The 25,317-nt window shown below is 44.4% G+C and overlaps 1 long non-coding RNA gene across 1 annotated transcript; it reads left to right on the top strand.

The window, feature by feature from the left end:
• The first annotated feature begins 7,916 nt into the window (after positions 1 to 7,916).
• Positions 7,917 to 24,731, top strand: LOC116421647. Its single transcript, XR_004232122.1, has 4 exons — positions 7,917 to 8,326; positions 19,231 to 19,463; positions 20,358 to 20,504; positions 21,716 to 24,731. It is a non-coding gene; the product is annotated as an uncharacterized LOC116421647 (long non-coding RNA).
• Positions 24,732 to 25,317: the final 586 nt, after the last annotated feature.

Here is a 25,317-nt window from a genome sequence, read left to right as displayed (position 1 = left end):
TCACAATAAAATCATTATTTCTTTTAAGAAGAAAAAGGCATGCTGACATGAAAGAAAGAGATGGAGCTAATGACCACTCAGAATGGAAGGAGCCTCCCCTCATCCTCCTGGGTAACTGTCCCTAAGGTTACTCTAAAATCCAGTTGAAATTATCACTGCAGATGGGGATGGGGAGGGAGGATAATATGACGTAGTAGAGGTGGGACACGCTAAGTGAAGCCTGATTCTGTTCATGACTTATAGAAGCAAGTCTAATATCCAGAATTCCAGGCACTAGCTCAACAGAATCATTCCTCTCAGCCTAATAGGCTTTCTCCCCCATTACCTTAAACATGTATAGCACTTCTAACTTTTCAGGTCAGTTTTCCTTTATATTATCTCATTAGATCTGCATTTGTATACTCACATAACAAGACAAAACAGGTGAATAATAGTTACCATGTGTATAGTACATTAAGATCTGCAGAGTGAGATTTGAAGGGATCTCTTTTGATCATCACAACAATCCTGTCAGGTCGATACTTTTATTACCCAAGGGGAAACTGAGTCAGAAAGAGGTTAAGTGATTTGATTAGGATCACATAGCTAGTAAGCATCTTAGGCAGAATTCATACTCGGGTCTCCATAATTCCAAATCCAGCGTTCTGTTCACTCCACCAACCTAACTATTCATTAGCTATAGCTACTGGCTAATGCAAAAAGTCACGGGGCTAGAGACCAGAACCCAGGTTTCCTGGTTCTCAGCCCAGCCACGGACCAGTGCGTCCTCAGACAGTATGTATTTATGAAAGAGGAGGAGGAGAAAGAGAAGGAAGAAGAGGAAGAAAAAAGAAACCTATATATTAGAGAAAAACTTTGTAATATCTTATGAAGGCATCACTATCTCTCTTGTTATGTAACCTGGGACACTTTTAAATGGAGAAGGGGAAAGAAACAAGTATTTATTAAGCACTTATTATGTTAGGTACTGTATTAAGCACCTTTCAAATATTATCTCATTTGATCCAGAGAATGCTTTATCCATTTGGTTGTTTCCCCAAATTACAGGGGGCCTGGATCCATGTCAGAAGTAGCTGCCTCCCATGAAAGTAGACATTCACCATTGATTCTTGCTGAGAAGCATATACCCTAACCCTTTGCTAGCAGGTGCCCTCTTCTGACAGTTCTGCATCCTGTAATGATTACTCTTGATTGATTCCCTGGTCAGGTTAGAGGATAGGGACTTCTGTTAGAGGAAGACATGTCCTGATGATATGTATGGGTCAGAGGACCCACTAATTGCTGAGAAATTCTTCTGATGACCCTAGGAATGATGCTTTAGCCTACAAGTACTTCATTGGTGAGATTTCTCTATTATTTGAGAGCTTATGCTAATATTTCCAGTAACTGGGTAGGAGCCCAAGATGTTCACATTTCCTCTGATAGTTTCCCCAAGCTCACACACAGTTCAGTATCAGTCTAAAATGTTCAAGCTATTATTTTATATGCTGGAGATTATTTTAGATGCTGGAGATAAACAGAGAGATGAAAAACAATCCCTGACCTCAAAGAGGATATAGCATGTAAAGAGATTAAATATATGCATGATACTACGAGTAGGAAGAGAGCAGTAGCAGTGAAGGGGATCAGGAAAGCCTTTTGAAAGGACATTGCTCATGAGCTGGGTACTAAAGGAAGCTTGAGATTCTCAGAGGCACTGGAGAAAGGGTAGTACCTTCCAGGGGTGGAGGACGGGCATGAATGGGGGAGAAGGACTGCCATATGTGGGAACAGCAAATAAGCCAGTTTTGTGGGAGCCTAAGCAGATTAAAGGTAGTAATGTGCACTAAACCTGCAAAGGTAAGCCTGTAGCCAGAGCATGACGGGATTTAAGTGTCAAATTGAAGAGTTTTTAATTGGAAGTAACTAAAGATTCTGAAGAAGGGGAGTGACCTGGTCAGATTAGTGCTTCAGATAATTTGGCAGTCAGTCAGCACCTATATATTAAGCACCTTCTGTGAGCAAAGTTCTGTGCTAAGAGTTGGGGATGCAAAAAGTGGCAAAAGAGTCCCTGAAGGGACTCACAATCTAATTGGGGAGACAACAAGCAAACAAATACACACCAACAAGCTACAGACAGGATAAATAGGGCATAATTAAGGGAGAGAAGGCATAGAATTAAGAGCATTTGGAACAGGCAAATGAGGTGGCTCCAAGAGGGAAGAGACTGGAAGCCAAGAGCCCAGTGTGGATGCTGTCTCAATAAACCAAGCAAGAAGTGGTGGAAAATTGGGGAGGAGTACGAGGGAGGTGGCTGTGGGAGTGGAGAGAAGGAGACGGTTCTGAGAGATGTCATGGAGGTAGAACTAACGGGACGTAGCATCTTATGATGGGGGGGAGTGATAGTGAGGAAGTCAGAAGAGTCTAGGATGATTCTAAGGTTGCAAATCTAGGAGAATGGACAGGTGGTACCCTAATCAGAGAGAGGAAAGTGTGGAGAAGGGTGCATTGGGGGAGGAAGATGATGGGTTCTGTTTTGGACATGTTCAGTTTGAGAGGTGGAGACTCCTAGGTGGGAATGCCTGGTGGGGAATTGGTTATGGGGTACAGGAGAAAATGACTGCCCAGCCATTTGCTTTCTGTGTGGTCTTGGTCAAGTTACTTAACTCTATTTTGACTCAATTTCTCTACAAAATGAGGTTAGATTAGATTACCTTTAAGATCCCTTCCATTCCTATCTATCATTCTATGATTCTAATCTATGTGTTTGTGTCTCTGTCTGGGCACTAGAGCCTTCCCTTTCTTATCTCCTATTTTTCTTGTAAGTATCTTTTTTGCACATATTTGTTCATTTATTGTCTCTGTAGCCCTGGTGCCTACCCATATAATAATCTCTGCCCATGTAGTGATCATTGTAGTGCCAGTGCTTACCTATATGAGTGGGATTGCAAGAAGTGACCATTCAATCAACATTTATTAAGTGCCTTCTATGATGTAATGTGATTTTGGGATCCCCTGACCTTTAAAAATTCGAGCTTTGGAATCTGTCCCAGGAAACTGAGCCCATCCAATCTATCTGAAGACCACCCTTAATTCATCTGGAGATTACTTCCTAGCCTTATCCTCGGGTCATAGAATTAACATATCTATGATTGAAAGCTGTATAAGTCTTGCTTCAGCTTCTTTACTGAATGGCCTCACATTGCTTTTAATAAACTTTCTCTCCTTGACTAGGAGATGGGTTCAAGCCTGCATAATCCTTTGAGACACCCCGTGACACTGGTCTGGGACTTTTGGGGTCCCCCTTTTCAACGTCAACAACTATGTATCAAGCATTATGCTAAGTAATAGAGATTCCAAAGAGGCAAAAAAATCCCTGTCCTCAAGGAACTTACAATCTAATGGAGTTTTAGCATCTCTGGTCTTACCTAACCTTTAAATAAAGCCAGTTCTTCAGGGACTGTCAAGTCTTGCAGCTCTTTTGAAGATTCATAAGCTTGAATGACATAGTAGACAGAGTTGAACTTGGAATCAGTTTAGAAACATTTATTAAGCACATATGATCGTATCTGCTCTTAAGGAGTTTATAATTCAATGAGTCAAGAAACTTAAGTTCAAATGCTAATGGAGACACTTTCAAGCTATGTGACCTTGAGGAAATCAAGTTTTTTCCCCTTTTTTGGAGGCAATCAGGAATAAGTAATTTAACCTCAGATTTTTTGATCGGTAAAATGGGGATTGTGATAAGGCCTACCCTACATTATTATTCTGAGGTTCAAATGGGTTAATCTACATATTTAAAATGTTTTGTAAACCTTAAAATGACACAGAGAGATAAGATCCTTATGGTGACTCTTGGCTGTTCCTTCCCCTCTTTTCCCCTCCTATCTCTAATTGTGATGCTGCCATAGAGATACATTAAGAATGCCCTTGTTGGAAAGGAATCTCAAAGAAGTAGAGTCCTGAGGAGTCAGAAAGCAGAGTGCTCTAACCCCTTTCCAGGCAAGTCTTGCTGCATCTTTCGCTGACATCATATGTGATTGCTTTGTGAACATGTGTCACAAACGTGGATGTTTCTGGGTCTCCATCCCAGGCCTGCCCTGGCTGGAAGCTCCATCATTCCACGCTGCTCCCCTGGGTACCCTGTGCCCTTTGCCCTCCCCTTGGTGCCCAGCCCAAGCAGAGGGCTAATGCCCATGAACTCAGCTCTGCAAGAGCCTGCTTGGGCATCCTGGGGGCTGGAGTGGGTTAGGGAGTGGAATGCTGCATGAAGGCATCTGTAAGCCTCCATCAGTGCCAATCGAAGCAGGATTAAAATTCATGATGGTTACAGGGCACAACTGCAAACAATTTGTTCAGTAAACTTTGCTCTAATTGGCGTTCGGAAAATTTCCTGTTAATCAGGCCCCTTGGGCTCCATGGAGCAGGGATGCTCTGTCTCCCCATGACAGGATGGAGTGTGTGTGTGGGGTGTGTGTGTGTGTGTGTGTGTGTGTGTGTGTGTGTGTGAGTGTAGCCTCTTAGGTCTCTGGCACTCTCTTTCCCACTTCCAGTGACAGTAATTGGTGTTGAATGTCTCTCTAATGGGTTCCCTGGTCCCAGGGCTGGCTCCTAAGAATCAGCAGGGGTGAGGAGACGAGCCCAGAGATTCCCAAACTCTATGTAGTTTATGCTTACTAAATTTCCTTTAGGGCACTAATTCTCAGAGTGTGGACCAGAGCCCTAAGACTGTTTCAAGAGCTTCATAATAATAATATAATGTTTTAATTTCTAATATGATAAATATTAGTAGATATAATCCACATAAGGAAAAATTCTCAGGGGGGGAGTCCTCAATAATTTTTAATAGTGTAAAGGAGTCTTGAGACCAAAAGGTTTTCAAATCACAACTCTAGATCTGTGTTGTGGTTGCTCTAACCAAGGAGTGCTGAGAGGGCTTTTTCAGCTTCCTGGGCTTTGCCAACCCCGGGACCTTCCTGCCCACTCTGGCAGCTGGACATGGCCCAGCCTTTTGAGCTTTGATGAATGCCCCTTGAATGCCCTGGAGAAAAGAGCACTATTCTGAGGCAGTTAGATGACCCAGTAGACAGAGCTCCAGTTCTGGTGTTAGGGGTTCCTGAGTTCAAGCCACTCAATAAAAATATTAGGGCAAAATCTATAGCTGAATGAGATCATTTAAGTCCCAGCTACTGGCAGTGGTCCTGGGCTAATCTTAATGAAATCACTTAACTGCCCTGAAGGATGGGTCTCTGTCAGAGGAGAGTTTCAGAGCTCACCCCCATGGTTCCCCCCAAAACTCAAGGGGGACAGTTTCAGGGTTCACCCCCATCAACCTCAGACAGACACTTTCTAGCTGTAAGGCTCTGGCCAAGTCACTTAACCCTGATTGCCTCCCAAAAAAGGAGGGAAAAAGAATACTAAACTAGGAATTGGAAGACTTGGATTCAAATTCTCTCATTTTTAGTAGTTGTGTGATTTTCTTTTTTTGTGAATGAGTAGAATAATATTTGAACCACTTATCTGACAGGATAGTTGTAAAGTACAAGAGTGAAGAACTACCGTTATCCTTGTTCTTGGGTTCTGTTTAACTCCTCCATCAAACCAGCCTCTATTCTGTCCAGCCCCAAAACGGGTTCTTAGTCCTTGAGAGACAGATTGGGATGGGGCAGCCTGGATGAAGGATGAGGGGGAAGCTGGTGGGGCTGACAGCATCCCACCTAGCACTTTCTCTCTCTTCCCTTCAGTCTTCAACACTTGTCTCATATTGTTGCGCCACAATTCTCTTTTATCATCCTGACTCAGTTTCCCTAATTATCCTGACTCAGTTTCCCTAAATTGTCCTACCTCGGTTTTCCTGAATTGTTCTGTCTCAATTGTTCTGTTCAATCCTGCAAAACCTCCCCTCCCTCCTAATCATGATGATCCAGATAGGGAGAAAGACTTTCTATCTTAAACATCATCAAAATGTTGGGTGCCTCTCCCGACTCTGTAATCCCAATTATCAGATTATCCCAACAATCAGGATTGTTAGTCCTGTGTTCCTGCTTTTAGCACTCTGACTCCATCCCTGCTTTGGTCTTTCCCCTATGTCTGAGTATATATATGTCTTTGAGAAGTCAGATTGTTTGCTGGATTCTTGGAGATGACAATCTCATTCAGCCCTGGGACCAAACCATGGATCCATTTGGTCCCAGTAAATCTCTCCCTTTTAAATAAAATATTATATATTCTCTAATCTCTGTTTTGCCTCAGTTTCTCTGGCATTCCAATACCTAGTTTGACCCTAGATAGGGCTTTGAGAATCTGGATCTACTCCAGTTCTGATAAATATATAGGAGTTAGCACGGCATGGTAGAATAAATACCGGGTTTTTCCAGATGACAGCTGTGTGACTGTGACTGTGACAAACTAATCCCTCTCCTTGTGCCTCAGTTTCTTATCAGTAAAATAAAATAACTGCCCCGGGAAGGGCAGAAGGAGTCCCCGAGGTCTCTGAGAAGACAGCAGGAAATCCCAGAGGGGAGGGGAGAAGAAGAAAAGAGACTGGACATGATCCCGTCTGTCTGGGGACAAGGTGGGGGGAGGGAAAGATCTCTAATTGATATGTTCTACTTCTGAGTCTTCTGACCCTAAGTAGCAAGTTTGGAGAGAGTCAGGAGAGACAGCGCTGTGTGGGGGTGTGGGTACCAAGGGATGACCACACCCTGCATGTCTACACCTGTAGGTGTGTTTGTGACGGGCCATATGTACATAGTGATGGGTAACATGTCTGCATGCCTTTGCATGCTGATGACTGGCATGTGCCCGCAGTGCTTGGCAGAGCACGCAGGTGCCACCTGTGTCACACATGACCATGCGTATGGATGCCCAAGGCAGGAGATGTGTTAGACCTTGTCTGGTACGTGGAACCGTTCCCTGATCACAAACAGAAAGAGGCAGCCCCAAGTGCTTCCTGTTAGTTATCCCATCAGGATTGGCTCTAGCTCAGGGGCTTTACCCATGGTTCCTGAAGCTGCTGTTTTGTAATTTTTTTCTATTTTTTTCTGTGTTCTGCTCCCTCACCTCACGCTGCCATAGTTTTAGACCAGCTGATAGAGAAGGCTGATTTCCCCATTCCTTCTCCTTGACTCATGATTCTTCCTCAGGCATTGAGCAAGCATCCCTTTATATGAAGGGTTAGTGGGTAAGTTAAGAGGGGAGCTAGAGTAGGATGCTTTATTCCTTGGGTGTGTGTGATATGTGATGAGGGGCAGAGATAGAACATCAGCCCTGAACTCGGGAGGACCCGAGTTCAAATTTGACCTTAGACACTTAATACTTAAATTACTTAATCCCAATTGCCTTGCCAAAAAAAAAAAAAAGGAAAGAAAAGAAAAGAAAAATATATATGTGATGAAGGGGAGAGAAAGGGAAAAGTGGATTGGCCCTGGCCCTTTGTGGTTGGGGAATTGATTTTAGGACAGATGCAATTAAGCAATAGGAGGGATTTTTAGAGATGATCTAATCCAAGAGTTCTTGAACTGTGGTCCACAGACCCCTGCAGAGCCCCATGACTCTACCAGGGGATCTGATAGGTCAAAATTCTTTTCATAATAATACTAAGATGTTATTTGCTTAATTAAAAAACTCTTCCCTTTTCCAACTTTCTATCTATGTGAAACTAGATTTTCTTCATAAATTTTAACCAAAACAACATCTAACAATTTATTGAATGCAGAAGCAGAAATGAAAATCCAGCTGCTTTCTATTAAGCCAGACATTAAAGAGATTTGGGGAAAAAAGCAAAACAATGTTACTCTTCTCATTAAATGTTTGTTTTAGAAAACATAGCTATTTTTCATTATATTTTATATCAACATGTTAGGTTTATTGTTACTATTTTAAATGAATAATTAAATAAGTTAAAATTAATCGCTTTTCTCTTCTACCATAGGAAATATCAATAGTTATAACCCACATCAACAAAACTCTCTGAGGAACTCAACAATTTTAAGAGTACAGAAAGGTGGATTCTGAGGTCAAAAAGTCTGTGAGCTGATCTAATCCCCTAGTCTTACAGATGAAGAAGCTGAGTTCCAGAGAAGAAATTGTATAAGGTTTCAAACTTAAGCCCTTGGACTTGGTATCCAATTGACTCATATGAAGAGCCTGGACACACCCCATGCAGTAACTCTTGGTTTCTAAATTTTGGGTCAAGGGTGAATGAATGAGTGTTATGGAAACAGGTTGAAGCTGAGGGAGAAAGGAGGAAAGAAAGAGAATGTGGAAAAAGAACATTTAACCTGGATATGAGATTGAATCATGCCTGGTTCTGTACACCAAGGGGATTCCTGATCACTTCACTAAGGTGAAATGGGAATAAACAATAGATCTGTGATTAGACAAGGAAAGAACTTCCTGAGTGAGGAATGAGTTTCCAAAAGATCTTATTGAAAGACAAAATCACTATATACAATCTGAATGGAACAGATATTGGATTAAGGTCATAAGACATAACTGGCTTCTAGTCTTGACTCTACCATCAACTACTCTTGTGAACTTGAGTAGTAAGTCCTTTACAGCTTCCAGAATATTTTCTATATCAATCCCTATGAAATAAGTAGTAAACGCATTATTATTCCCTTTAGAAGCAGCTGAATGTGCAGAGGATAAAATGCTGAGCCTGGGGTCAGGAAGATCTAATTCAAATGTAGTCTAAGACATTTACTAGTTGTATGACCCTGGATAAATATTTTATCTTTTTGCCTATGTTTCCTCAACTGTAAAACAGGGATAATAACAGCGCCTACCTTGCATGATTGTTGTGAGATTCAAATGAGATAATATTTGTAAAAAGTGCTTAGCACAAGTCTTGGCACATAGTAGGCACTATATAAATACTTATTCCCTTCCCTTTCCCTGTCTTTTATACCTATAAGGGAACTGAGTTTCAGAGCAGTTAAATGAATTATCTATGGTCTTGCAGCAAAAGATTTGAACCCCAACTTTCCATTCAGTGTTCTTTCCAATCTGTGAAGTCGTTCTGCTTGGTTTTCTCATCTCCTAAGTGATAGATTGGATGAGATGATTTTTTTAGGGTGTCTTTTAGCTCTAAAATTTAATGATCTTGTAGAGAAACAGTCTTGTCTGCCTGTAACGAAGGAGAATCAACAGAAGTATAGTCCCATTAGGCCTTGGGATTAACTGCAAAAAAGATGGGGCTTGAGAGCCTGATGGAGCCTTAGTGATTAGTTTTAACACCTTTCTTTTTAAAGATGAAGAAACTGAGGCTGGATGGGATTCAAACCCATGATGTTTAACTCTGAATCCAGTGAATCAAGAAAGACCTTGTGTAGAATTTGGTGACATTTAAACCTGAGTCTTGAATGGAGTTCAGGATTCTAAAAAGTGGGGAGGAGTCAATAGAGCATTTTAGGCATGGGGGCCAGCCCATGCAACAGCATGGAAGAGAGAGATGGGATTTCTTTTAGGAGGAACAGCTATATTCCCACTTGCCCTTGTCTCCTTCCTACATTATAGGGTCAAGTTGTCATGAGGACTCTCCTTGGGTTATTGTTCCCCTGGCTATCTATCTAGGATAGAACAAGAAGGGATGAAGCATTGTAAGCTTTTCTTTTTTGATATCCAAGGAAATGCCAGGAAAGGGTCGGTTTGGAGAAAGTTCAAAGAGTGGTAAGGGATGGGGGAGTCAGCTTTTTTGTTAAGAAAGAAAAAAGATGGGGATTTATGGTTGCTGAGACTTTGGCTTCCATCTGCGCCTGATTCTACTTTAGTTCTTGGGAGAGAGGAGGAAAAAGTCCTAGTATTTTATGGCACCAAATTGCGATTCCATTTCTGTTTAAATTCTGGGTGAGGGAAAAATAAGACACATCAGAGAAACCTTCAGAATCTCATTTCTAGAGCCTCAGCTGCAGATAAATGAGCCTCCTGTAGAAACTCTACATCAAAGTTAATTTTCTGAGCTGTATTTTCTTTCTTTTAATAGTGCCATTTACTACATTAATATTCCAGGAAGTCATTTTAATTTCTTGTTTATTATCCATTGGGAAAGTTAAACAGGATCAATATGTAACTAGTGGCAAATTTGGGGATCTCAAGGAAAGAGCTAAGTGTTTAGGGGCTCCAGTAATTCCACAACTGGGAGCTGTTGGGGGGGCAGGGAGGACTGGGGGCAAAGCACAGGAGAGGGGGGAAGGAGAGAAGGAAAAATCAAAAGGAAGCAGAAAAGGCTTGGGGAGGAGAGGATCCAGCACAGGGCAATGGACTAGGGAACTATAAATGGGTCCCCTCCCCAAGGGAGACTTTCTCAAAGCTCTGGTGTGATTGTTAAGAGTGAAAAGAAACTCTGGGCCCTTGGGAGCAGGATACATGAACAAAATTCTGAACTATATAAAGGTTTTTGGTGCTGATTGGGCTCCAGAAATTGGCACATACAAAAAAAAAGGTCTGGTGCATGTGGGTGTGCATGTAGTGGAAAGCAAGGGGTAAGTTTGTGCCGATGGTGAGAAATTTCAAGCTTAAGTTCAGTTTCAGTTCAATTTAAGAAATATTTATTAAGCTTCTGCTAAATGCCAGACACTGGCCTAGGGCTACAAAGCCAAAAATTGAAAGAGTCCCTGCCCTGGTGGCAGAGTAGCACACTGATAAAATGATGGGTCTGCAATCAGGAAATCCTAAATTCAAATCCCACCTCAGACATTTAATAGCTATATGATCCCTGGGCATATCATTTAAACTCTGTCTGCCTCAGTGTCTTTAATTTAAAACAGTGGCAATAATAGCATCTACTTCCCAGCTGAGAATTAAATGAGAAAATTTAGTAAAGTGATTAGTATAGTACCTGGCATATTATAGGTGTTTAATAAGTGCTTATTTTTTCTTCTCCTCTCCTTTCCTTTTTTCATTCTTCTTCCTCCCTCCCTCCTTTCCTCCTTCCCTCTTTCTTCCTTTCTTCCTTTTCTTTCTTTCTCCTTCTTTTCTTTCCTCCCTCTCTCCTTCACTATTCCTCCCTCCCTTCCTTTTTTCTTTCCTTCCTCGCTCCTTTTCTTTCCTTCTTTCCTCCTTCCCTCCTTTTTTCCTTTCTCCCCCTTTCCTTCTCTATCTCCCTTTTCTCAAGAAGCTTACATTCTATTAAGAGGATACATACAATACCTGCAAAAATAAATAAATGCAAAATAGGTACAAAGAAGTATTTCTAACCTCTCTTTGGACAATATCTCCAGATGTCCTTACAGGTTTATGACCTTGGGGAGAGTTTTGGAGACAAGCCTAAGAATATAGATAGCAAGGGAAGGGAGGCAGGGAGAGAAGCCTAATCCAGTGTACTATACAAGTTCCTGGCACAGTCCTGAACATATTGTATATACTCCATTCATTCAACAAACATTTATCAATTGCCTATTATATACTAGGCATTAAGTAAACAAAAGCAAAATGAAATAGTCCTCGCCCTCAAAGATTCTACTAAGGGAAAACAACATGTAAACAGCTGAGTCGATACAAAACATACAGAATTTTAGGATTGGGGCTGGGCAGAAAAAGTCAGGGCTCTAACCACTGGGGAAATAAGACTTTCAGGTATAGGTTGCTGGCGAGCTGAGGTGAAGAGGAGAAGGAAATGCATTCCAGGCATGGAGGAAACCTTTTATAAAGGCCTGAAAGAAGGATTTAGAATATCCTGTATGGGGAACAGCAAGTGAACCCCTTTGGTCAACCTGATGTGAAGGGGAGTAAGGTAAAATCTACCTGGAGAGGAAGGCTGGAGCCATATTGATACGGTTAGTAACAATGCAGAGTTGAGGTGTGAGAATCTCCTTCTGGTCAGCACAGGTTAAAAGTAAAATAATTCATGGATCTGAAATATTAGTGACAAAAAAGAAGTTTTATGGGCACTGAGAAGTCAGCTTTGCTAGGAAGGCAGACTTTCTCAGTGGCAAAATCCGGATAGGGAAATAGAGGTCCTAGCAGAGAAATCCTAGTAGAGAAATAAAAAGGGTTTTCACTGAGAAGAGGGTCTCTTCCCAGTGAGCAGGAGTCCTGGAAGGCAGTTGTGGCAAGGAGAGGGTCCTTGACAAGGCACAATCCTGCTTTGGATATCCTGCAAAAATGTGGAGATTAGAGTTGTTCTTTATAGAACCTGAGGCTATAATTTCCCTTTGAAAAGAAAGCCGATGCCCCCAGGCCTAGATACTTGGAGTTTTAAGCCACTCAGTATCAGACCCAGATCTTCCAGTTGAATAAAAATCACTTTGAAGGTTTCCTGTATGGGGATCTGGCTTCTCAAAAGATCAATGGGGGGTGAGAGGGTGGGGGTGTGTGATTTGCCTTAGAAAAGGAAAATATGCCTTCTTCTAGACTTTTGGATCTGGGAGGCCAGGAATCAAAGGGGCAGAGTGATTATTTTACAGATTAAAGGGGACACAGTTTTACCCCCATCAATACTGAGAAGGTTTTAAATGCCCGACAAGGGGTCTTTATTTTCTCAAAAAGGCAATAAGGAACTGCTAAAGCTCCTTGTGCAGGGTCATGGCATGTTAAGACTTACATTTTGGGAAGATCAATTTGGCTGTGTGTAGGTTGAATTGGAGGAGGAAGTGATTGAGACAGAGAGAAATTGGGGGGCTTTTCAGCATTCGGCTTGGGAGGAGATGAGAGCTCATGCTAGGTCTGTGGCCATGTGAGTAGAAAGAAGTGTGTGTGGGATAGGGGCAGGGGGAGGTGGGATTCTCCAAATGTTGCAGATTAACAATGTTCCAGATGGTTATTTTGGTTTGTTACTGTCCTTGACAATCTGGAGACACAGAGGGAAGCAAACCTTCCCCTGGCCTCTGGACCTAAACCAATTGAGCACAGGTATATCCTACCCAATGTGATTATTTGGATCTTTGAAATGGGATAAATTCTGCATTATTGCTGTTGAGTCATTTCAGTCGTGTCTGACTCTTTGTGACCCCATTCGGAGTTTTCTTGGTAAAGATATTGAAGTGGCTTTTCATTTTCTTCCCCAGCTTATTTTGTACATGAGTACCTGAGACAAATAAGGTTAAGTGATTTGCTTAGAGTCACATAGCTAGCATGAGCCTGATCTCAGATTTGAACTCAGGTTCTCCACCTCCACCTCTCCACCACTCCACCACTCCACCAGTGCTGTATCCCCTTTGCCACCTAGCTACCCAGACTGTATTAAAGGGATGAACTATTTCCATAGGAACAATGCTTGCTGCAGTGAAACTGCTCTCTTGCTGTTCTTTGAACAAAATACTCTATATCCTGATTGGGGGGATTTTCTTTCATTGTCCCCTATGGCTGGAATGCACTCCCACCTCATCTTAACCAACTGTCTTGTTGACTTTAAGTCTCAACTAAAATCCCATCTTCTATAAGAAGCTTTTCTTAATCCCTTGTAATTTTAGTGCTTTCCCCTCTTATTTACTTCCTGTTTATATGGGAATATGTAGTTTGTACATATTTATTTGCTTATTAGTTATCCACCCCATCAGACTGCAAAGTTCCTTGAGGGCAGGAATGTCTTTTTTATTTTTTGGGAGGTACTCTCAGCACTTAGCACAGTGCTTGACACATAACAGGCACTAAGTAAATGTTTATTGACTGACTAGCATGGAACTATTTGAGAAACAAAGTTAATTGATGCAAGACGTTATGATGGGGTCAGGTCACTCTGTATTAACACCACTGCAAAATGACCTTGGCAGGGCAACATTATAGAGGTATCCCTGTGCTTTTCCCTTGCTGTTTCCTCATAGAGTCTAGGTCTATAGCAAGTCCTAAGTATATTATCTTTCATGATAATCTCTCCTATCACCCCTTCTAGATGACAGAGTCATAGAGTTAGAGACTAGAACCACTATTTCTTGGTATATCTAAAGCCAGTACAGAAAACATAGTAGGTTCTCAGAAAATGTTGTTGCAGGTGTAGCTGTTCTGAAAATGGAAAAATTCACGCTGAATTTTTTATCCATCAGGAAATTTCCAGTGTCTTCTTTTGGGGACTGTTCTCTGTTTTTCTTCTTTTTCTTAATGGGGGGAGTGATCAACCAATTAGTCTATTTAAAAATCTGTATTGGTAAAATGATTCGTGATCACTCCAAGGGTACCTAACTGATTAAGAAGATCTTTCTCCCTCTGTAGTATGGGAAAGGAAACATTCACAGTTAGACCCTCCCCACCCTGACCCCAGCACTCTGTGAGATCAGGAGGTGACTGTTCCACCTTTGCTCATTTTATCTTAGGCATAGGGGAAAGAGATCCCTGGAGGGGGAGGGGGGACAGTTCCCTTGAAAAATGGAATTATTTGGCATCACCAAATCCTATTTGTTTTGTATGGATTTAATTTTTTTTTGAAGCAGTGTGCCTTCTGATCTCTCCTGCCCTCTCTCTCTACTCTCATCACTTAGGAAATGAGCTTTAGGAGTCTTTCCCCGTAGTCCAGAAATCCAAGGTGAAGAATTTCATTAACAATCAAGAGGACATAATCAACATTCTAATAATTCCAGATTCTCTCTTCTTCTCTTTGCATCCCCCTAAATGCCAGTCCCATCCCCCTATCTCCCCCCGGCCCCAGCTCATTCAGGACACTCCCAGACATACTCACCTTGACAAAGAAATCTCATTTCCTCTTCAGTCAAATTTGCTTTGCTATTAAATTCAGCACCTTAACTTCTGCCCCGAGGAACAAATAGATTGTGGGAATTTCTGAGTTTCCCTTGCTTCTGAAGGAGCCTGGAAAGAAAGGCTTAGCAGGGTAAAGGACTCATTCACCATGCCCCCCCCCCCACTTTACCATAATTTTATCTCAGGACACAGTCCTAAGGGGAAAGGGTGGGGGGGGGGGGGGTATGTTCTGAGCGACTGACACTCCTCACCTCTTCAAGACAGTTCTCTCAGAGCTCATTTGGTGAGATGGATGATCACAGGACATCTTCAGATTTGCCCAGTACCAGTAATTGACTTTGGGTGGTAGGAAGATTATGGGATCCTATATTTAAAGGAAGGATGATAAAGGTCATTTCGTCCAATCCTCTTCTTTTAGAGATGAAGAATCAGAAGTTAGGGGTTGTGGTAAAGGACTTGTGCAAAGTCACTCTGACCAGACATGGCAGAGCTGGGATATGAACCCCAGTAATATAGATGAGGTTCAATTCTCCTCAACTCCCGGTCAGGGAGCCAAAAATGATGAAGTTTGGTGCAGGACAGGGAGTTGTGGGAACCCCCTTCTGGTTGGCTTAGGTCTTTTGTAAATGAATTTACAAACTCAAAAAGTTAAACTGTCAAAAGAAGTTTATTATTAGAACTGAGAAGTCAGCTTTTGCAGGCTGACTTCCTTAGTGGCAGGTCCCAACAGAGAAGTAAAGATCTAGCAGAGAAATCCCGACAGAGAGGTAAAGAGGGGTAAGGTCCTGTTAGGGAAATAGGTGAGGGAGATAGAGGGAGTAACGCTGAAAGAGAATGTTTTTCTCTTGGTGGGGGCTGGGAGCAGTTTGAGTTAGTATCAGAATAGAGAATCTTGGAACTGAATGAGTGTCTCTGGGCTAGTCTCCAACTCAATAGGGTTGGATAGAAATCTCCATCTCCAGCTTGGGTTGAGTAGGAGTGGTCCTGGACTCAACCACTCCCACACAGATAACAGAATGAAACTACTTTATCTCGATTCCCTGGGGTGGGTCTCTCAGGGAAAGTTTCTCTGAGGGAGTTCCCAAGCTTTCCCCCCCAAAGTTTGAGAGAGAGACAGAGACAGAGAGACAGAGAGATGGAGAGACAGAGACAGAGACAAAAAGAGAGACAGAGAGAGAGAGAGAGAGATAGAGAGAGAGAGAGAGAGAGAGAGTGTATTTCAGGGCTCCCCTCATCAATATGATTCCAAATCCAATTCCCTTTCCACTGTACCATGAAGACCTCTTTACTACCAGCTGTTGCCTCTTTTGGCACTGGTGAAGTTACCTTCAGGTCACTGAACTCTTCTCATATGAGACTAACTTCTTTCCTTTCAGCTCCTTCCACACACAGTCCCTATATTGACCTGAGCCCTCTGGAGTGGAAACAGTCATAAGCTTATAGGATTTAATGCTGGAAGGCATCTCAGTTATCATTTAGTCCAGGATTCATCAACATATACCCCCTCTGCCCACTCTGATAGCTTCATTTTATTAGGCAGCCTTTAAGTTAAAAATGATTTTAAAAAAATCTTTAAATGAAGTTTTATTGTAGTTAAAAATATACACAAATGATTTTGTTCAAAAATAGGAACTGGCCAGATTTGGCTTCCAGGACATTTTTTATGATACTTGAATTTTAGTTCAATTTCCTCATTTTACAGAGAAGAAAACTGAGGCTCAGAAACTTAATGCCTTGCTCAAGGTGCCCTCCCTTCTGCACTGGGGTAGGGACTTCTATTTTAATTACAGTGCTTATTTGATGGTCACTGCATGTGCACAGGTGTGCACACAGAAACACATTACACGCATGCTGTGCTGATGGCTGAACTTGGTGACCACGGAAGGCGTCTGGGATGCGTGCAGCTCAGCCTTGAGTTGAGGAGGGCTTCCAGACACAGTGCAGGGCTTTGAGAAAAGGAACTGGTCCATTATCAGAGGTGAGGAGGGCCAAGGCAAGAAGGAAAGGAGGTACCTCCTTCCCCCTCCAGATATCCCCACAGGTCCTGGAGCAGAGAGAGACAGACAGACAGACAGAGATAAAGACAGATTACAGACTGGACACATAGTGCAGACAGCAAGGGCATGAACAACTAGAGAGGTTTCTGGGAGGAGCTCTGGGACATTTCAGGAGGATTAGGGAATCAAACTTCCTGAGGGTGTCATTACTGAGAGAATGTGGCCAGCTTCTTCAGGGGTGGCAGTTCAGAATAAGTCCCACCTAGCCCCTGCCCAGTCCCTAATCACCATAGGGCTTAGAAGCAGTTAGGAGGACCCCAACCTCGCCCACCTTCAGCACTCATGCATTGCCTTTATCTCCAGCTCTCAGAGGAGACATTGAGGAATGACAGGTCCAGCTCAGGGAATGACCAACTCCCATCTCAGTTACTTGAAGGCAAAAGGGACCCTAATCTTGTCCTGTAGAATGTCTGGACTAATAGTCTACATCGACTCTCCCCACTCTGGTATCTCCCCTCCCCCCAGTAAGACCTAGATAGGAATGGCCAGGCCAGCATCCCTGGGGAGAGGACAGAGAGGGTAGGGCAGATGAGGCTGTGGGAAGAAGAGGAAGGGTCTGGGGGCCTTGAGTTTAGTGGTGTAGCAGGGCTGGAGAGAGATGCCCTGGTCCGAGGAGGTTATGTGCTGGGGTGGAAAGAGCACCATGGTGGAAGTCAGAAAAGCTGGACGCGAGTGTTATCCCTGTCACAGCTTGCTGGGTGACCTTAGCTAAGGGACATTGTACCTGTCTGGGCCAGGCCTTCAGTACGGTGAGGAGGGAAAGATAAACTAGATGCTCTAATTTGTTTCCCTAGCTTTGATGATACCAAAGGCTTAGAGGACAGATCTGGTTGAGAAAGACTGGAACTAGGTTGGGATGATAAAGAAAAACATGGCTGCTCTCTCCTAGGATGATAGAGGGTCAAGGAGAGGAGAGCCTCATTGTACGGGGACTTCTAGAGAAAAGACACATAGCTCCTCGGCTAATTTATCTCTGTCTTCCTTGTCAGAAATCAGGAAAAAGGGAGCAGTTAAAGAAGGGAAGGGAAGCTACAGTGTGTTCAGGAAGTGGGGAAGAGATCAGTCCTTTAGACCCAGGACTTCATAATTTATAACACAGATTCCATATATCCCTAATCGTGGTTGGAGATCTGTTCCACAGGCAATGCCCAAAGGGCAGACCCAGGCACCAGGGACTGTCACAGATTAATAACATCCCTACCTAAGATACAATTAGGGTCTAATTCCTTTTGTGCATCAGAGACAGGGATAATTAGTTATGGGGAGGAGGAGCTCTCTTTGAGACCCAGGCCCTAACTCCAGAATGAGGGGCAGGGGAAGGGTGCAGGGGTCCTCAAACTTTTTAAATAGGGAGCCAGTTCACTGTCCCTCAGACTGTTGGAGGGCTGGACTATAGTAAAAACAAAAACTTTGTTTTGTGGGCCTTTAAATAAAGAAACTTCATAGCCCTGGGTGAGGGGGATAATCGTCCTCAGCTGCTGCATCTGGCCCGTGGCCGTAGTTTGAGGACCCCTGAACTCTAGAGTCAGGGAAATGGCCTCATTGGGCAGTAAAAGGGAGCATCAGGCCTAGAGAGAGAAGCTGGAGCAACAGGGTAAGAGCTGGGAGTGGAAGGGCCATGGGATAGTACATTCTGAGTCAGGGACAGCTTATCTATCATCACAGGGTCTTAACAAAGGATAGCCTTGCAGAATCCAGAAGGAGAGAGGCAGGAAAAAGGGAACCGACCCAAAGGTTCCAGCTGGCCTAGAACAGGAACATGAAGATTAGTGTCTGTGTGTGGAGGAGGAAGCAGAATGAAACTCTAAAAATCCTAAGATATAGTGCTAGTTCCTTAAGGATCAAACTAGTCATTTTCTAATTGAGGGAACTGAGTCACCTCTGGTGAAGTAACTTTTGTTATTCAGTCACGTCAGATTTTGTGATCCATTGGACCATACTGTGCATAGGATTTTCTTGGTAAATTCAGGTGTTCCTGACTCCAAGCTCAGCATTTTATCTTGAGTCAATCTAGTTTCTCAAAGTAACTTTTGCCTAAGGGCAAAACAGATAAATAATGGCAGATCTGTCATTTGTACCCAAGTTATTAATTCTCAATTCAGGGTTTCTTCCCTATCCCTTAACAGTGGGTGATTAGTCCTGCTTCCCTGATGTCACAGGTGTAAGAAGCAGGTCTGGCCTTTCACTCTGTGCATGGCTCTTCCCTGAGCCCAGGCCACGCCCTGCATGGCTCCTCCTTCCCCTGATCCCTTATTCTTTCACTATGGGACAGGTGAGGAATCCCACCTCAGCCCCCAGCTCTTTCCAGGCTTCATCTTCAACATCCCCTGCCCCCTAAATCCCAATGGCCCCTGTGTTCTCCCCTCCCTCTCCCTCCCTGAGGCCTTGGTGGCTGCCCAGAATGTGCATCAGCTGCATAGCCACAAAGGGAGGTATCCATGAGCTCCCCCTCCCCCTCTGCTTGGGATAAAGGACAGCACATCCCATTGAAGGCCCTTCCTTCCACCAGCCTGGCTCCCCATTGAGAGGAAGCTGGATTGACTACATTGTTGGTGTCTTTCAGGAGGAGATTCCCCCATTCAGAGGCAGCCTCCGGATACCCGCTTAATCCAGCTGTGGGCACCAGATACACTTCAGCTCTGAGCTGGCTTTGAAGGCCCCTTGGAGGGCGGGGAGGCAGGAGCGAGCTCAGGGCCAGCAGGAAGTTTGGAGCCGAGAACTTGTTTGACGACTAATTCAGTTATCAGCCCACAGCAGAAGGACCAGAGAAGGCAGGCCCCCAAGGGGCTAGAGCTGGTGGGTTTGAAGGGTCTGCCAGTCTATTCTCGGCCCTCTGGTCCAGGCCTTCCTAGAGTGTGGAGAGAGGGGTGCTTGAGTAACAACTGACTCTCCCATTGAAACTGGGGTTGTAGCTACAGCTAGGGCTGTGTTAGAGATCACAGAGCTGGGGGTGGAGGGGCTGGGATTGCTTCCCCTCTCCCATAGGGTCTCTCCATGGTACCAGATCAGCCAAGGACACCTATATAATAAGCTGGGACTAGGGGTCTGTCCCACGGGGGTTCCAGCTTTAGCACTTCTCCCTGCCCTACTTAGTGATTCCGTTCAGAAAGAATAGAGACTTGGAGAACTGTGGGTCCAGGTGCTTGAAGATAAGATAGCATGAGGAACAACCCAGAAGCCTGCTGAGGCAGCCGCTTTGGGGTTTAAATATAAACCTGGATTTCCTGGGTCCTAGATGACTCAGTACAGCTGCATGTCTTCATTTGAGGAAGTGAGGAAAGGCAGCTAGAACCAGAGAAATAGGCTTTTATGAAGTGGTGGGCAAGGAGAGTTTAGGCCCCAGTCTCTAGATTGGCTTCACTCACAGGCAAAGTAGATTACAGTGACTTGAAGGAACCCAGGAAGCCCCACCTGATCTCTAGAGGAATCTTTATTCCTTAATGCCTGAAATTTCACTGTTAGTAATTAATTTCTTCAGGTTAAGCATTGTCCTTATTTAAGGTACAAGTTACTAAGATTTTTTAATGAATGAATTGGAAAGATTTTACTTTCCAAGGAACAGGCAATTTTGAGGGCAGGGACTGATAGCTGGTGCTTGGAAAAAAGGCAGGGTGCAGTTCTCACAGGATCAGATATTTAAAGCTGACAGGAACCCAAGAGATCATTTAATCCAGGCTCCTCATTTTTCAGATAAGCTGGTTTTCAGAAAGACACAAGTGATTGCCCAAGATCATGCAGGGAGTAAGCAGTAGCAGAAACATTCCAACTCAGATCCTGTGATTCTTAGTTCAACGGGTCCATGCTTATGAATTTCACTCCGGTGCCCTGGAACTCTTGGTGAGTCTGCAATTTTAGTCTTCCAGAGAATGGAGCTTTGGGTGCAAAGTTTATCTCTCTCACCCTGGTCTGGGCTGAGTCTGTGTATCTGTCCTTCTCATCCTCGGCCTGGTCAGTGGCAATAGGATTCCCATGCAGATAGGAAAAGTGTGCAGTTCCCAACAGGCAAAGGCTACATCCCCACCTCCGAGGGAAATCCAGGCTGTTGGCCCTGATCTGCCAAGCTCTGGCTGGTCCGGATTCTGGTTGCCATGGAGACGCCAGCTCTGCTTTGTGCCTACAAGAAGGGAGAGCTGCTGGGTGTATCCTGCCCACGGCTGCAGGGTTTGAAGCCCAGGAGGGGATAAAGGCTACTGGGGCCAGGCAGGCAAGGACACATTCCCAGCAAGCAGTCCCACTTTCCTACTCACGGCTCCCACCATGAGAACCATCAAGGTAACAGCCTAAGTCCCCATGAACCATGTGTGTGAACATCAGGGCACTCACCTGGTACAGGCGGGCACAGAGACAGTGACACACGGGACATGGGTACTCCTTGGGTCCCAGCCATGTGGGGAGTAGCTCATGGACACCCCGAGGGAGGGAAGGGAAAGCACACCGCACCTGTAGTCGGGGGCCTGGGTCCTAAAGTGTCTGTTGGTATCTCGGTGACTTTGGACTGACCCCTTCTTTTCTGGCCTCAATTTCCCTCCCTGCAAAAGGAAGAAGTCGGGCTATCCCTTACATTAGGAAGAGATTTCAGAAGCCATCCAGTCTGTCTCTCTCAGTTTTACAGATGAGGAAACTGAGGCCCAGGAAAGTTAAGCAAGTCGCCCAAAATCACAAAGAGAATAAATGTCTGAGTAAAATGTGAACTCAGGAGAGCCTCTTACTCCACAGCCAACATTTTCCCACTGTATCATGATGCTACAGCCCTGATCTAGATGGTGAAATAGAGAGAGTATTGGATTTAGGAAAGCCTGAGATATTAATCAGATACTTACCGGCTGTGTGACCTTGGGCAAGATATAGAACCTCTCTGTTTTCTGATCTGTAAAATGGGAATGATAATGGCTCCTCCCTCACAGAGTTCTTGTGAGATTCAAATGGGACAATGTATAAAGTGCTTTAATAACCTTGAAATATTATGTACATGTTAATTATTATATCTCTATGGTTTCTTCTAATATTGACATTTGGTATTGTATATTTCTACATGTGGACCTGCTCAGATCATGGAAACTTGGCTCATGGACAAGAAGGTAGAAGAGTGGGAGAGGGCTTCATGAACACACAGACATGTGGGGACAGGTGCCGAGGGAGCAGCAGACTGGCAGGCCTGGGGCACTGGGCTCTGGCCAGGGAGGCCCCGGCCCTTGTTCTTCCCTGCTCCTGCCGAGGAAGTGGGACCCAGAAGGGAACCGATCTGGGAGCTGACCAGGAAAGAAGCCCAGGCAGGTCTCTACGGACTGAGACAATCTAGAGTCAGGAGTTATGTCATTCTTTGAACATGGGCCTGGAGGCTCTGCCGCAGGCACATCTGAAAAATAAATAATAACAGTGTGAATAATTCACAGAAACTGTGTGAATAATTTACCACAACCTCCTAAGTACCCTGCACATTAGTCACCGCAGAGCCCAAGGCCCAGACCGAGTCTACCAAGATCCCACTGCACCCTGCATGCCGCCTCCTGGCATCCTGAGGCCAGGCAGAGGGTCTGGTTTGGGGAAGTGTCTGTGTGTATGTGTGAGTGTGTGAGAATATGTGTGTGACTGTGTGTGACTGTGTGTGTGTGTGTTTCCCCTGATGCTGGGACAGACTGAGGACCAAAGGAGAGGAGATGGCCCAGGAAGGGTTGGCCAGGGCCACAGCAGCAATACCTTTGGGCTCAGACAGACGTCAGTGAGTCATGGAAGACAGAAGGGCCTGGACGTGCTCCATGAGGCCCTGAAGAGTCAGATGTTACTGAGGTAACGTGAGCATCCACAGAGATCTCTTGTCTGGATCTGTGCAGAAATCTTCCAAGAAACCTTATAGGGAGCAACAGAAACTCTGAGTCTGGGCCGAGACCGGGCCTGGTTCTGGGGAAAGAGGGGAGAGCCTGGGAGAGCCTGGCTTCCTACCCCAGGGATGGGGTCCTGGGCAGATGATGGAGCCCACTGCCTGCCCTGCTGCACAGGAAACTCCAGCCCCGAAGCTCCTTGGGCGGGTCCGAGGCACTGGAAACTGGTACAAAACTCGTAGAGAACAGCGTTGGGGAAGAAGCCGGACTGTCTCTGACCCTTTCCCCTGCAGCCCATGCTGAGATGTTCATTTTTCCTATTTTCTCTTCCCAGAGAGCACTGGGAACAGGAGGGGGGCCCTTCAAAGACTGAGCATCACAATAACTCAACTCTCTTCATCTGATGGATAATGAAAGTGACTTGCCCAAGGTTGTTCTGTTGTGGAAAATTTCTCTTTGGGCCCTGCAAATTCAGTGCCCCTCCTGGGGCACCTGGGAGATGAGGTGGCAGGGAGGGAGAAAGGCGAGTATCAGACCAGTGAAAGGTCCTGTGTCAAGAGCAGTGAAGGGACTGCATCGGCTGAACTGGGAAGTACATGAAGGGGAGCATATAATGAGGCTGGAACGGTAGTTTGGAGCCTGGTTACAAAGGACTTTAAATGCCATAAATAGGACCATGGGCCGCTAGAGTAGGGAGGGACCCAGGCTCAGAGAAAAGTGAGTCACAAAGCCAGCTCACAGGAGAACCTGGGATGGATGGAAACAATTACTCAGTTCTTCAGCACATTTATTGAACACCAATTGGATGCGGGGCACCCAGCCGAGTCCTGGAGGGTCTCTGTGTGTGAGAGAGACAAAGCCCGAATAGCGCGCGGTTCTTTCGCTTGCTGAGCTGGTCGTTTTGAAAGAGAAAAAGAGACAAATACATTGGATGCGTGTCAGTGATGAGGGCATTAGAGAGGTACAAAGAGCGTCAGGTGATGTCTAAGATTGAAGTCGGGTGAGGAAGGCTTCGTGGAGGAGCTGGCGTTTGGTTCGGACTTAGAAGGATGGTGAGGATTTCAACGAGCCAAGGCTGGTAATTCTGAGCAAAGTTAAGGGCTGAGCAAGACAAACAATACATTTAGGGAACAGAGAGTCAACTTTGAAGGCAAGAAACCCCTGGTTCAAATCCTGCTTCTGTTGTTGGCAGGAAAATTTACCTAACCTCTCAGAGTGTCATTTTATTCATTTGTTAAATAGAAATGATAATAATACTTGTAGAGCCCACTCCACAGGGTTGTTGAAGGTCAAATGAGATAATGTATGTAAAATCCTCTGCAAACCTTAAAGAATACATAAATGTCAGCAATTGCTATTCTTCTCTTCCTTAACCCTTCTCCTTTTTTATTTCTCTCAACAAAAACTCAAACTGGGGCATGGCCATGAATCCAAGTTTGGGGTGTGGGTTAGGATGTTGGGGGTTAAGAAAAATTAATCAGAATTTTATTCCCATCCCCCTGAGGGAAGGATAAAGGAAGGGGTCACAGTGGCATGAATCCATAGGTAAATTGTACCAGCCAGTTTGTTTATCTTATCTGGCACACTTCTAATTGGCATATTCCAAGGGGCAGAAGGTTTTCTTATCCTGGATTGGTGCAGTTGCAAAAGGCACCAGAATAGCTTGTTTATTCTGGAGTACAAAGGAATGTACCCTAGAGAGAAGGGGGAGGGTGGGCCAAGAAGCCACTCAAGGTCACTTTGCAAGGCTTGGCTAAGGTGCCCAGTTCCTGGTCGGGCCTCCCCATGTTGTGATGTATACCAGAAAAAGGACAAAAGGGACTCAGGGTGGTTATGTCACTGAGTCTTACAAGCCCTTGGTGGATTCTTTATTCTGATATCAATTTATTATAATCAGATTTTTGGTGGTATAAACCATGCCCCTTTTCCTTGAATTCAGTTATTTATAAAACTGAGTTGAATTGAGGTGAAAGAGGGCTCAAGATAGGACACAATCAGGATGTGAGGTATGGACAATGGATGGGTTGAGTATCTTGGCCAAAGTGTTCCTTAGCCTGGAGTCTGGGACTCTCATGCTCCAGGACAGAGAAAATGGTCTAGTGGAGTCCCAGCTATAGAAGTTGCAGCCAGATAGATTCCTCTCCCATCAGGGATGGTTGAGAGCCATGGAGAATCCTAGATTCTTCCCTCTTCCATTTCTATCTCACAGCTCACAGGTGCTTTTTCTTAATGTATATTTGATTCTTTAGGCTCATGAAGCAGGCTCATGGTGCCCTTCTTCATAATGATTTAATCACTTGTTTAGAATTTCCTATAGCACTAATGTTTATTCCCTAGTATGGGGGAGGGTGTCATGGTAATTTGTTGTGTTATCCAGGAGTGCCCCATTAGAAGGGAGCTTTGGATTTTAATATGTAATAATCCTCACTTACCTGCTGCAGGGAGGGGTTATGGAGATGGATGAGTGTATGTTTTTAAAGGAGCTGGAGCAATGGGAAGGCACCTAGTAGAAAGATTGTGGCCATAGTTTCAGGCCCTGGGGCTCTTCTGCAGATGCTGGATGTTGCCCAATAAGAGAGAGAGAGAGACACAGACACACACACACACACACACACACACACACACACACACACAGAGAGAGAGAGAGAGAGAGAGAGAGAGAGAGAGAAAGAGAGGAGGGAGGGATGGAGAAAGGGAGAGAGAGTAGCAGAAAGACAAAGGGGCACATACACAGAAAATAACAGAGAGAGGTCAGAAGAGGTATTGGAAAACCTTTTGATGATTCTCAATCACTTTCACTCTCTGAAGCACTACCACTCCTCAATAATGCT

The sequence above is a fragment of the Sarcophilus harrisii genome, chromosome 2, assembly GCF_902635505.1.
Source record: "Sarcophilus harrisii chromosome 2, mSarHar1.11, whole genome shotgun sequence".
Taxonomy (NCBI): Eukaryota; Metazoa; Chordata; class Mammalia; order Dasyuromorphia; family Dasyuridae; genus Sarcophilus; species Sarcophilus harrisii.
The sequence above is the reverse complement of the archived record's forward strand: the minus strand, read 5'-3'. Positions and strand labels throughout refer to the sequence as shown.